The sequence below is a fragment of the Bufo gargarizans genome, chromosome 5 (assembly GCF_014858855.1).
Source record: "Bufo gargarizans isolate SCDJY-AF-19 chromosome 5, ASM1485885v1, whole genome shotgun sequence".
NCBI classification, from domain to species: domain Eukaryota; kingdom Metazoa; phylum Chordata; class Amphibia; order Anura; family Bufonidae; genus Bufo; species Bufo gargarizans.
The window spans coordinates 327,883,510-327,894,878 of record NC_058084.1 but is presented as its reverse complement, the minus strand read 5'-3'; the positions used below and the strand labels follow the sequence as shown (position 1 = coordinate 327,894,878).

At 52.3% G+C, this 11,369-nt stretch overlaps 1 long non-coding RNA gene across 1 annotated transcript; it reads left to right on the top strand.

Moving 5' to 3' along the window:
• Positions 1–416: 416 nt before the first annotated feature.
• On the top strand, positions 417–6,243 carry LOC122938975. The gene is made up of 2 exons (XR_006390070.1): positions 417–526; positions 5,664–6,243. It is a non-coding gene; the product is annotated as an uncharacterized LOC122938975 (long non-coding RNA).
• Positions 6,244–11,369: the final 5,126 nt, after the last annotated feature.

Here is an 11,369-nt window from a genome sequence, read left to right as displayed (position 1 = left end):
CATTCTCATTGGTGCCATATTTTACACACAGGTGGAAACACGGGCAGTAGAAGACACCCAGGTCTCCAGGTCCAGCCTGACCATCACACATCAGGGAGGCCGAGTCCACGCCTCATCCTGTTCCCTCAATGTGTAGATCCAGAAGAGACAAAAAGAGCCTTTCCTTCCTGAGAAAGGGGTCAGAAGACCACGTCCCTTCAGTCCTATAGTGTCACACCCTTGCTCTGCTGTATGGGCAGCCCCTTCCTCTGGGGGCGCTGGGTTGTCCAGGGGACTCGTGGTGTTAACATTGGTAATCTCACAGCGCAATCAATGTTTTAGGTTCCGCGTCCACGTCTCGATCGTGGATTCTTCACAAGGAGTCGCCCCAGTGTCCGACACAGGAGAACCACAAAACAGCCGTGGGGTGACAATGAGGGCCTCTCTTACCCCGGGAGAATACGTTATTGTACCATCCACGTATGACCTCAACCAAGAGGGGCGACTTTTACATCCGAGTGTATTGTGAGAAAGGAACAGACGACCGGTAAGTGACCTCCACACCGCCATAACCTGACAGCGATGAGACCGAGGTACAGAGGCCACTGCTCACCTCACGATCGGTCACCTCTAGATGATGGGCGATGGACGGTCACCTCTAGGTGATGGGCGACGGACGGTCACCTCTAGGTGATGGGAGACGGACGGTCACCTCTAGGTGATGGGAGACGGACGGTCACCTCTAGGTGATGGGAGACGGACGGTCACCTCTAGGTGATGGGAGACGGACGGTCACCTCTAGGTGATGGGAGACGGACGGTCACCTCTAGGTGATGGGAGACGGACGGTCACCTCTAGGTGATGGGAGAAGGACGGTCACCTCTAGGTGATGGGAGAAGGACGGTCACCTCTAGGTGATGGGAGACGGACGGTCACCTCTAGGTGATGGGAGACGGACGGTCACCTCTAGGTGATGGGAGACGGACGGTCACCTCTAGGTGATGGGAGAAGGACGGTCACCTCTAGGTGATGGGCGACGGACGTCACTAGGTGGATGGGCGACGGACGGTCACCTCTAGGTGATGGGACTCGGTTATGAGCAGACGGTCACCTCTAGGTGATGGGACTCGGTTATGGAGACAGACGGTCACCTCTAGGTGATGGGACTCGGTTATGGAGACAGACGGTCACCTCTAGGTGATGGGACTCGTTATGGAGACAGACGGTCACCTCTAGGTGATGGGACTCGGTTATGGAGACAGACGGTCACCTCTAGGTGATGGGACTCGGTTATGGAGACAGACGGTCACCTCTAGGTGATGGGACTCGGTTATGGAGACAGACGGTCACCTCTAGGTGATGGGACTCGGTTATGGAGACAGACAGGTCACCTCTAGGTGAGGGACTCGGTTATGGAGACAGACAGTCAACCTCTAGGTGATGGGACTCGGTTTGGAGACAGACAGTCACCTCTAGGTGATGGGACTCGTTTATGGAGACAGACAGTCACCTCTAGGTGATGGGACTCGGTTATGGAGACAGACAGTCACCTCTAGGTGATGGGACTCGGTTATGGAGACAGACAGTCACCTCTAGGTGATGGGACTCGGTTATGGAGACAGACAGTCACCTCTAGGTGATGGGACTCGGTTATGGAGACAGACAGTCACCTCTAGGTGATGGGACTCGGTTATGGAGACAGATGGTCCCCTCTAGGTGATGGAAGACAGATGGTCCCCTCTAGGTGATGGAAGACAGATGGTCACCTTTAGGTGATGGGGCCCTGTTATGGAGACATACGGTCACCTCTAGGTGATGGGAGACGGACGGTCACCTCTAGGTGATGGGAGACGGACGGTCACCTCTAGGTGATGGGAGACGGACGGTCACCTCTAGGTGATGGGAGACGGACGGTCACCTCTAGGTGATGGGAGACGGACGGTCACCTCTAGGTGATGGGAGACGGACGGTCACCTCTAGGTGATGGGAGACGGACGGTCACCTCTAGGTGATGGAGACGGACGGTCCCTCTAGGTGATGGGAGACGGACGGTCACCTCTAGGTGATGGGAGACGGACGGTCACTCTAGGTGATGGGAGACGGACGGTCACCTCTAGGTGATGGGAGACGGACGGTCACCTCTAGGTGATGGAGACGGGTCACCTCTAGGTGAGGGAGACGGACGGTCACCTCTAGGTGATGGGAGACGGACGGTCACCTCTAGGTGATGGGAGACGGACGGTCACCTCTAGGTGATGGGAGACGGACGGTCACCTCTAGGTGATGGGAGACGGACGGTCACCTCTAGGTGATGGGAGACGGACGGTCACCTCTAGGTGATGGGAGAGGGACGGTCACCTCTAGGTGATGGGAGACGGACGGTCACCTCTAGGTGATGGGAGACGGACGGTCACCTCTAGGTGATGGGAGACGGACGGTCACCTCTAGGTGATGGGAGACGGACGGTCACCTCTAGGTGATGGGAGACGGACGGTCACCTCTAGGTGATGGGAGACGGACGGTCACCTCTAGGTGATGGGAGACGGACGGTCACCTCTAGGTGATGGGAGACGGACGGTCACCTCTAGGTGAGGGAGACGGACGGTCACTCTAGGTGATGGGAGAGGACGGTCACCTCTAGGTGATGGGAGACGGACGGTCACCTCTAGGTGAGGGAGACGGACGGTCACCTCTAGGTGATGGGAGACGGACGGTCACCTCTAGGTGATGGGAGACGGACGGTCACCTCTAGGTGAGGGAGACGGACGGTCACCTCTAGGTGAGGAGACGGACGGTCACCTCTAGGTGATGGGAGACGGACGGTCACCTCTAGGTGATGGGAGACGGACGGTCACCTCTAGGTGATGGGAGACGGACGGTCACCTCTAGGTGATGGGAGACGGACGGTCACCTCTAGGTGATGGGAGACGGACGGTCACCTCTAGGTGATGGGAGACGGACGGTCACCTCTAGGTGATGGGAGACGGACGGTCACCTCTAGGTGATGGGAGACGGACGGTCACCTCTAGGTGATGGAGACGGACGGTCACCTCTAGGTGATGGGAGACGGACGGTCACCTCTAGGTGATGGGAGACGGACGGTCACCTCTAGGTGATGGGAGACGGACGGTCACCTCTAGGTGATGGGAGACGGACGGTCACCTCTAGGTGATGGGAGACGGACGGTCACCTCTAGGTGATGGGAGACGGACGGTCACCTCTAGGTGATGGGAGACGGACGGTCACCTCTAGGTGATGGGAGACGGACGGTCACCTCTAGGTGATGGGAGACGGACGGTCACCTCTAGGTGATGGAGACGGACGGTCACCTCTAGGTGATGGGAGACGGACGGTCACCTCTAGGTGATGGGAGACGGACGGTCACCTCTAGGTGAGAGACGGACGGTCACCTCTAGGTGATGGGAGACGGACGGTCACCTCTAGGTGATGGGAGACGGACGGTCACCTCTAGGTGATGGGAGACGGACGGTCACCTCTAGGTGATGGGAGACGGACGGTCACCTCTAGGTGATGGGAGACGGACGGTCACCTCTAGGTGATGGGAGACGGACGGTCACCTCTAGGTGATGGGAGACGGACGGTCACCTCTAGGTGATGGGAGACGGACGGTCACCTCTAGGTGATGGGAGACGGACGGTCACCTCTAGGTGATGGGAGACGGACGGTCACCTCTAGGTGATGGGAGACGGACGGTCACCTCTAGGTGATGGGAGACGGACGGTCACCTCTAGGTGATGGGCGACGGACGGTCACCTCTAGGTGATGGGCGACGGACGGTCACCTCTAGGTGATGGGCGACGGACGGTCACCTCTAGGTGATGGGCGACGGACGGTCACCTCTAGGTGATGGGCGACGGACGGTCACCTCTAGGTGATGGGAGATGGACGGTCACCTCTAGGTGATGGGACTCTGTTATGGAGACAGACGGTCACCTCTAGGTGATGGGACTCTGTTATGGAGACAGACGGTCACCTCTAGGTGATGGGAGACGGACGGTCACCTCTAGGTGATGGGCGACGGACGGTCACCTCTAGGTGATGGGAGATGGACGGTCACCTCTAGGTGATGGGACTCTGTTATGGAGACAGACGGTCACCTCTAGGTGATGGGACTCTGTTATGGAGACAGACGGTCACCTCTAGGTGATGGGAGACGGACGGTCACCTCTAGGTGATGGGCGACGGACGGTCACCTCTAGGTGATGGGCGACGGACGGTCACCTCTAGGTGATGGGCGACGGACGGTCACCTCTAGGTGATGGGCGACGGACGGTCACCTCTAGGTGATGGGCGACGGACGGTCACCTCTAGGTGATGGGCGACGGACGGTCACCTCTAGGTGATGGGCGACGGACGGTCACCTCTAGGTGATGGGCGACGGACGGTCACCTCTAGGTGATGGGAGATGGACGGTCACCTCTAGGTGATGGGAGATAGACGATCACCTCTAGGTGATGGGACACAGACGATCACCTCTAGGTGATGGGACTCTGTTATGGAGACAGACGGTCACCTCTAGGTGATGGGAGACAGACGGTCCCCTCTAGGTGATGGGCGACGGACGGTCACCTCTAGGTGATGGGACTCTGTTATGGAGACAGACGGTCACCTCTAGGTGATGGGAGACAGACGGTCCCCTCTAGGCGATAGGACTCGGTTATGGAGACAGACAGTCACCTCTAGGTGATGGGACTTGGTTATGGAGACAGATGGTCCCCTCTAGGTGATGGAAGACAGATGGTCCCCTCTAGGTGATGGAAGACAGATGGTCACCTTTAGGTGATGGGGCCCTGTTATGGAGACATACGGTCACCTCTAGGTGATGGGACTCTGTTATGGAGACAGACGGTCACCTCTAGGTGATGGGAGACAGACGGTCCCCCTCTAGGCGATAGGACTCGGTTATGGAGACAGACAGTCACCTCTAGGTGATGGGACTTGGTTATGGAGACAGATGGTCCCCTCTAGGTGATGGAAGACAGATGGTCCCCTCTAGGTGATGGAAGACAGATGGTCACCTTTAGGTGATGGGGCCCTGTTATGGAGACATACGGTCACCTCTAGGTGATAGGACTCTGGGTGGGAGACGGACGGTCACCTCTAGGTGATGGGAGACGGACGGTCACCTCTAGGTGATGGGAGACGGACGGTCACCTCTAGGTGATGGGAGACGGACGGTCACCTCTTGGTGATGGGAGACGGACGGTCACCTCTAGGTGATGGGAGACGGACGGTCACCTCTAGGTGATGGGAGACGGACGGTCACCTCTAGGTGATGGGAGACGGACGGTCACCTCTAGGTGATGGGAGACGGACCGGTCACCTCTAGGTGATGGGAGACGGACGGTCACCTCTAGGTGATGGGAGACGGACGGTCACCTCTAGGTGATGGGAGACGGACGGTCACCTCTAGGTGATGGGAGACGGACGGTCACCTCTAGGTGATGGGAGACGGACGGTCACCTCTAGGTGATGGGAGACGGACGGTCACCTCTAGGTGATGGGAGACGGACGGTCACCTCTAGGTGATGGGAGACGGACGGTCACCTCTAGGTGATGGGACTCCGTTATGGACACAGACGGTCACCTCTAGGTGATGGGTCCCTCGTTGACTTGCTTGTCTTCTTTTTCTTGAATTATTATGTTTATTTTCTAATTTTTAGGATTTACTGAAACCTCACAGACCGCGTCAGCCCATACCCTGGTTACTAAGAAGATGGTGCTGCACCTCCACCCAAGTCCAGAAGTACAATGACCCCGAGGCCCCCTCATCTGTGGATGGGAAACACTGACGGCGCGTTACAATCCTATAAAACACCAACAATTTTCTGATGTCTCCAGAACAGTAAAAGAGAAATCTGTGTTATCATTGAGTGTCCTGTGTCACTGACGGAGCACAAACACCTCTCAGCTACTCCATTCATGTCTAAAGCCACTAAATCCCATGTAGTGAGGATATCCATCACCTGGGACAATGCTTCAGCTGACTACCCTAACCAGGGCCCCCTTTCCTGGCACTAAGTAGGGGCCACAGCCCCTACCCCAGAACCACACGTGTCCCTGATGACATACAGAATGCAGCTACTTCCAGCGCCGTCTATTACTGGCCGAGTAGGAGACAGAATTTTCTGCAAAAACTGAGGGAAAATAAAGCAGCGCACCTCTGGCCACACCCATTTCCTAAAAATCCATGCCCCTTTCCTGAACAAAGTTAAAATAAAATAAAAACTTGGAGAAATCCTAGTTGTGCAATTTCAATACTTTTTAGGCACAGACACATTAGTAAAATGGGGTCACTTACCTAATAACATGTAGCGCTAAAGTCTTTGCCAGGACTCTTCAGGTGACTTCATCTCCATAGGGTTATGGTCAGGACTCTTCAGGTGACAGCATCTCCATAGGGTTAAGGTTAGGACTCTTCAGGTGACAGCATCTCCATAGGGTTAAGGTCAGGACTCTTCAGGTAACAGCATCTCCATAGGGTTAAGGTCAGGACTCTTCAGGTGACAGCATCTCCCTAGGGTTAAGGTTAGGACTCTTCAGGTGACAGCATCTCCATAGGGTTAAGTCAGGACTCTTCGGGTAACAGCATCTCCATAGGGTTAAGGTCAGGACTCTTCAGATGACACCATCTCCATAGGGTTATGGTCAGGACTAGGGATGAGCGAACTCGAACTGTATAGTTCGGGTTCGTACCGAATTTTGGGGTGTCCGTGACACGGACCCGAACCCGGACATTTTCGTAAAAGTCCGGGTTCGGGTTCGGTGTTCGTCGCTTTCTTGGCGCTTTTGTGACGCTTTCTTGGCGCTTTTTGAAAGGCTGCAAAGCAGCCAATCAACAAGCGTCATACTACTTGCCCCAAGAGGCCATCACAGCCATGCCTACTATTGGCATGGCTGTGATTGGCCAGAGCACCATGTGACCCAGCCTCTATTTAAGCTGGAGTCACATAGCGCCGCCCGTCACTCTGCTCTGATTAGCGTAGGGAGAGGTTGCGGCTGCGACAGTAGGGCGAGATTAGGCAGATTAACTCCTCCAAAGGACTTGATTAACTGATCGATCTGCAGCTGTGGATCATTGAGCTGCTGATCCTCAATTGCTCACTGTTTTTAGGCTGCACAGACCGTTTGTCAGTCTCATTTTTCTGGGGTGATCGGCGGCCATTTTGTGTCTTGTGGTGCGCCAGCACAAGCTGCGACCAAGTGCATTTAACCCTCAATGGTGTGGTTGTTTTTTGGCTAAAGCCTACATCAGGGTGAAGCTGTCACACCAAGTGCATTTAACCAGCAATAGTCTGTTCATTTTTTGGCCATATACAAAATCAGGGGCAAGCTGCGCCTGTCACCAAGTGCATTTAACCCTCAATGGTGTGGTTGTTTTTTGGCTAAAGCCTACATCAGGGTGAAGCTGTCACACCAAGTGCATTTAACCAGCAATAGTCTGTTCATTTTTTGGCCATATACAAAATCAGGGGCAAGCTGCGCCTGTCACCAAGTGCATTTAACCCTCAATGGTGTGGTTGTTTTTTGGCTAAAGCCTACATCAGGGTGAAGCTGTCACACCAAGTGCATTTAACCAGCAATAGTCTGTTCATTTTTTGGCCATATACAAAATCAGGGGCAAGCTGCGCCTGTCACCAAGTGCATTTAACCCTCAATGGTGTGGTTGTTTTTTGGCTAAAGCCTACATCAGGGTGAAGCTGTCACACCAAGTGCATTTAACCAGCAATAGTCTGTTCATTTTTTGGCCATATCCCAGTCTAATTCTGTCACTAAATCCATACCGGTCACCCAGCGCCTAAATACTAGGCCTCAAATTTATATCCAGCTAAATCTGTCCCTAGTGCTGTAGCTGGGCGAGTTATTTAGTGTCCGTTCAAGCACATTTCTTGTTCTGGGTTGAAATACAATTCTCAATTTAGCAATTTCATAATTTAGTGGTTCCTGCTATATCAGAGCTCTTTGAAATCTATCCCAAAAAGGGTATATAATATTGAAGGTGCACATAGGGTCATTCAGAGTAACTTCACACACACCCGCTACTGTGTATTTCCAAGTCTAATTCTGTCACTAAATCCATACCGGTGACCCAGCGCCTAAATACTAGGCCTCAAATTTAATTCCCTCTAAATCTCTCGTTACCCACCGCTGTACTGTTGTTGCTGGGCAAGATATTTAGTGTCCGTCAAAGCACATTTTTTGTTCTGGGTTGAAGTACAATTCCCAATTTAGCAATTTCATAATTTAGTGGTTTCTGCTATATCAGAGCTATTTGAAATCTATCCCAAAAAGGGTATATAATATTGAAGGTGCACATAGGGTCATTCAGAATAACTTCACACACACCCGCTACTGTGTATTTCCAAGTCTAATTCTGTCACTAAATCCATACCGGTGACCCAGCGCCTAAATACTAGGCCTCAAATTTAAATCCCTCTAAATCTCTCGTTACCGTTGTCCTGTTGTAGCTGGGAAAGTTATTTAGTGCCCGTCAAAGCACATTTTTTGTTCTGGGTTGAAGTACAATTCCCAATTTAGCAATTTCATAATTTAGTGGTTCCTGCTATATCAGAGCTATTTGAAATCTATCCCAAAAAGGGTATATAATATTGAAGGTGCACATAGGGTCATTCAGAATAACTTCACACACACCCGCTACTGTGTATTTCCAAGTCTAATTCTGTCACTAAATCCATACCGGTGACCCAGCGCCTAAATACTAGGCCTCAAATTTAATTCCCTCTAAATCTCTCGTTACCCACCGCTGTACTGTTGTTGCTGGGCAAGATATTTAGTGTCCGTCAAAGCACATTTTTTGTTCTGGGTTGAAGTACAATTCCCAATTTAGCAATTTCATAATTTAGTGGTTTCTGCTATATCAGAGCTATTTGAAATCTATCCCTAAAAGGGTATATAATATTGAAGGTGCACATAGGGTCATTCAGAATAACTTCACACACACCCGCTACTGTGTATTTCCAAGTCTAATTCTGTCACTAAATCCATACCGGTGACCCAGCGCCTAAATACTAGGCCTCAAATTTAATTCCCTCTAAATCTCTCGTTACCCACCGGTGTACTGTTGTTGCTGGGCAAGATATTTAGTGTCCGTCAAAGCACATTTTTTGTTCTGGGTTGAAGTACAATTCCCAATTTAGCAATTTCATAATTTAGTGGTTTCTGCTATATCAGAGCTATTTGAAATCTATCCCTAAAAGGGTATATAATATTGAAGGTGCACATAGGGTCATTCAGAATAACTTCACACACACGCTTCTGTGCATTTCCAAGTCTAATTCTGTCACTAAATCCATACCGGTGACCCAGCGCCTAAATACTAGGCCTCAAATTTAAATCCCTCTAAATCTCTCGTTACCCACCGCTGTACTGTTGTTGCTGGGCAAGATATTTAGTGTCCGTCAAAGCACATTTTTTGTTCTGGGTTGAAGTACAATTCCCAATTTAGCAATTTCATAATTTAGTGGTTTCTGCTATATCAGAGCTATTTGAAATCTATCCCTAAAAGGGTATATAATATTGAAGGTGCACATAGGGTCATTCAGAATAACTTCACACACACGCTTCTGTGCATTTCCAAGTCTAATTCTGTCACTAAATCCATACCGGTCACCCAGCGCCTAAATACTAGGCCTCAAATTTATATCCCGCTGAATTTGAATACAATACATTGGGCCAAATAATATATTTGTTGTTGTGGTGAACCATAACAATGAGAAAAACATCTAGTAAGGGACGCGGACGTGGACATGGTCGTGGTGGTGTTAGTGGACCCTCTGGTGCTGGGAGAGGACGTGGCCGTTCTGCCACATCCACACGTCCTAGTGTACCAACTACCTCAGGTCCCAGTAGCCGCCAGAATTTACAGCGATATATGGTGGGGCCCAATGCCGTTCTAAGGATGGTAAGGCCTGAGCAGGTACAGGCATTAGTCAATTGGGTGGCCGACAGTGGATCCAGCACGTTCACATTATCTCCCACCCAGTCTTCTGCAGAAAGCGCACAGATGGCGCCTGAAAACCAACCCCATCAGTCTGTCACATCACCCCCATGCATACCAGGGAAACTGTCTCAGCCTCAAGTTATGCAGCAGTCTCTTATGCTGTTTGAAGACTCCGCTGGCAGGGTTTCCCAAGGGCATCCACCTAGCCCTTCCCCAGCGGTGAAAGACATAGAATGCACTGACGCACAACCACTTATGTTTCCTGATGATGAGGACATGGGAATACCACCTCAGCATGTCTCTGATGATGACGAAACACAGGTGCCAACTGCTGCGTCTTTCTGCAGTGTGCAGACTGAACAGGAGGTCAGGGATCAAGACTGGGTGGAAGACGATGCAGGGGACGATGAGGTCCTAGACCCCACATGGAATGAAGGTCGTGCCACTGACTTTCACAGTTCGGAGGAAGAGGCAGTGGTGAGACCGAGCCAACAGCGTAGCAAAAGAGGGAGCAGTGGGCAAAAGCAGAACACCCGCCGCCAAGAGACTCCGCCTGCTACTGACCGCCGCCATCTGGGACCGAGCACCCCAAAGGCAGCTTCAAGGAGTTCCCTGGCATGGCACTTCTTCAAACAATGTGCTGACGACAAGACCCGAGTGGTTTGCACGCTGTGCCATCAGAGCCTGAAGCGAGGCATTAACGTTCTGAACCTGAGCACAACCTGCATGACCAGGCACCTGCATGCAAAGCATGAACTGCAGTGGAGTAAACACCTTAAAACCAAGGAAGTCACTCAGGCTCCCCCTGCTACCTCTTCTGCTGCTGCCGCCTCGGCCTATTCTGCTGCTGCCGCCTCGGCCTCTTCCTCCGCCTCTGGAGGAACGTTGGCACCTGCCGCCCAGCAAACAGGGGATGTACCACCAACACCACCACCACCACCTCCGTCACCAAGCGTCTCAACCATGTCACACGCCAGCGTTCAGCTCTCCATCTCACAAACATTTGATAGAAAGCGTAAATTCCCACCTAGCCACCCTCGATCCCTGGCCCTGAATGCCAGCATTTCTAAACTACTGGCCTATGAAATGCTGTCATTTAGGCTGGTGGACACAGACAGCTTCAAACAGCTCATGTCGCTTGCTGTCCCACAGTATGTTGTTCCCAGCCGGCACTACTTCTCCAAGAGAGCCGTGCCTTCCCTGCACAACCAAGTATCCGATAAAATCAAGTGTGCACTGCGCAACGCCATCTGTAGCAAGGTCCACCTAACCACAGATACGTGGACCAGTAAGCACGGCCAGGGACGCTATATCTCCCTAACTGCACACTGGGTAAATGTAGTGGCAGCTGGGCCCCAGGCGGAGAGCTGTTTGGCGCACGTCCTGCCGCCGCCAAGGATCGCAGGGC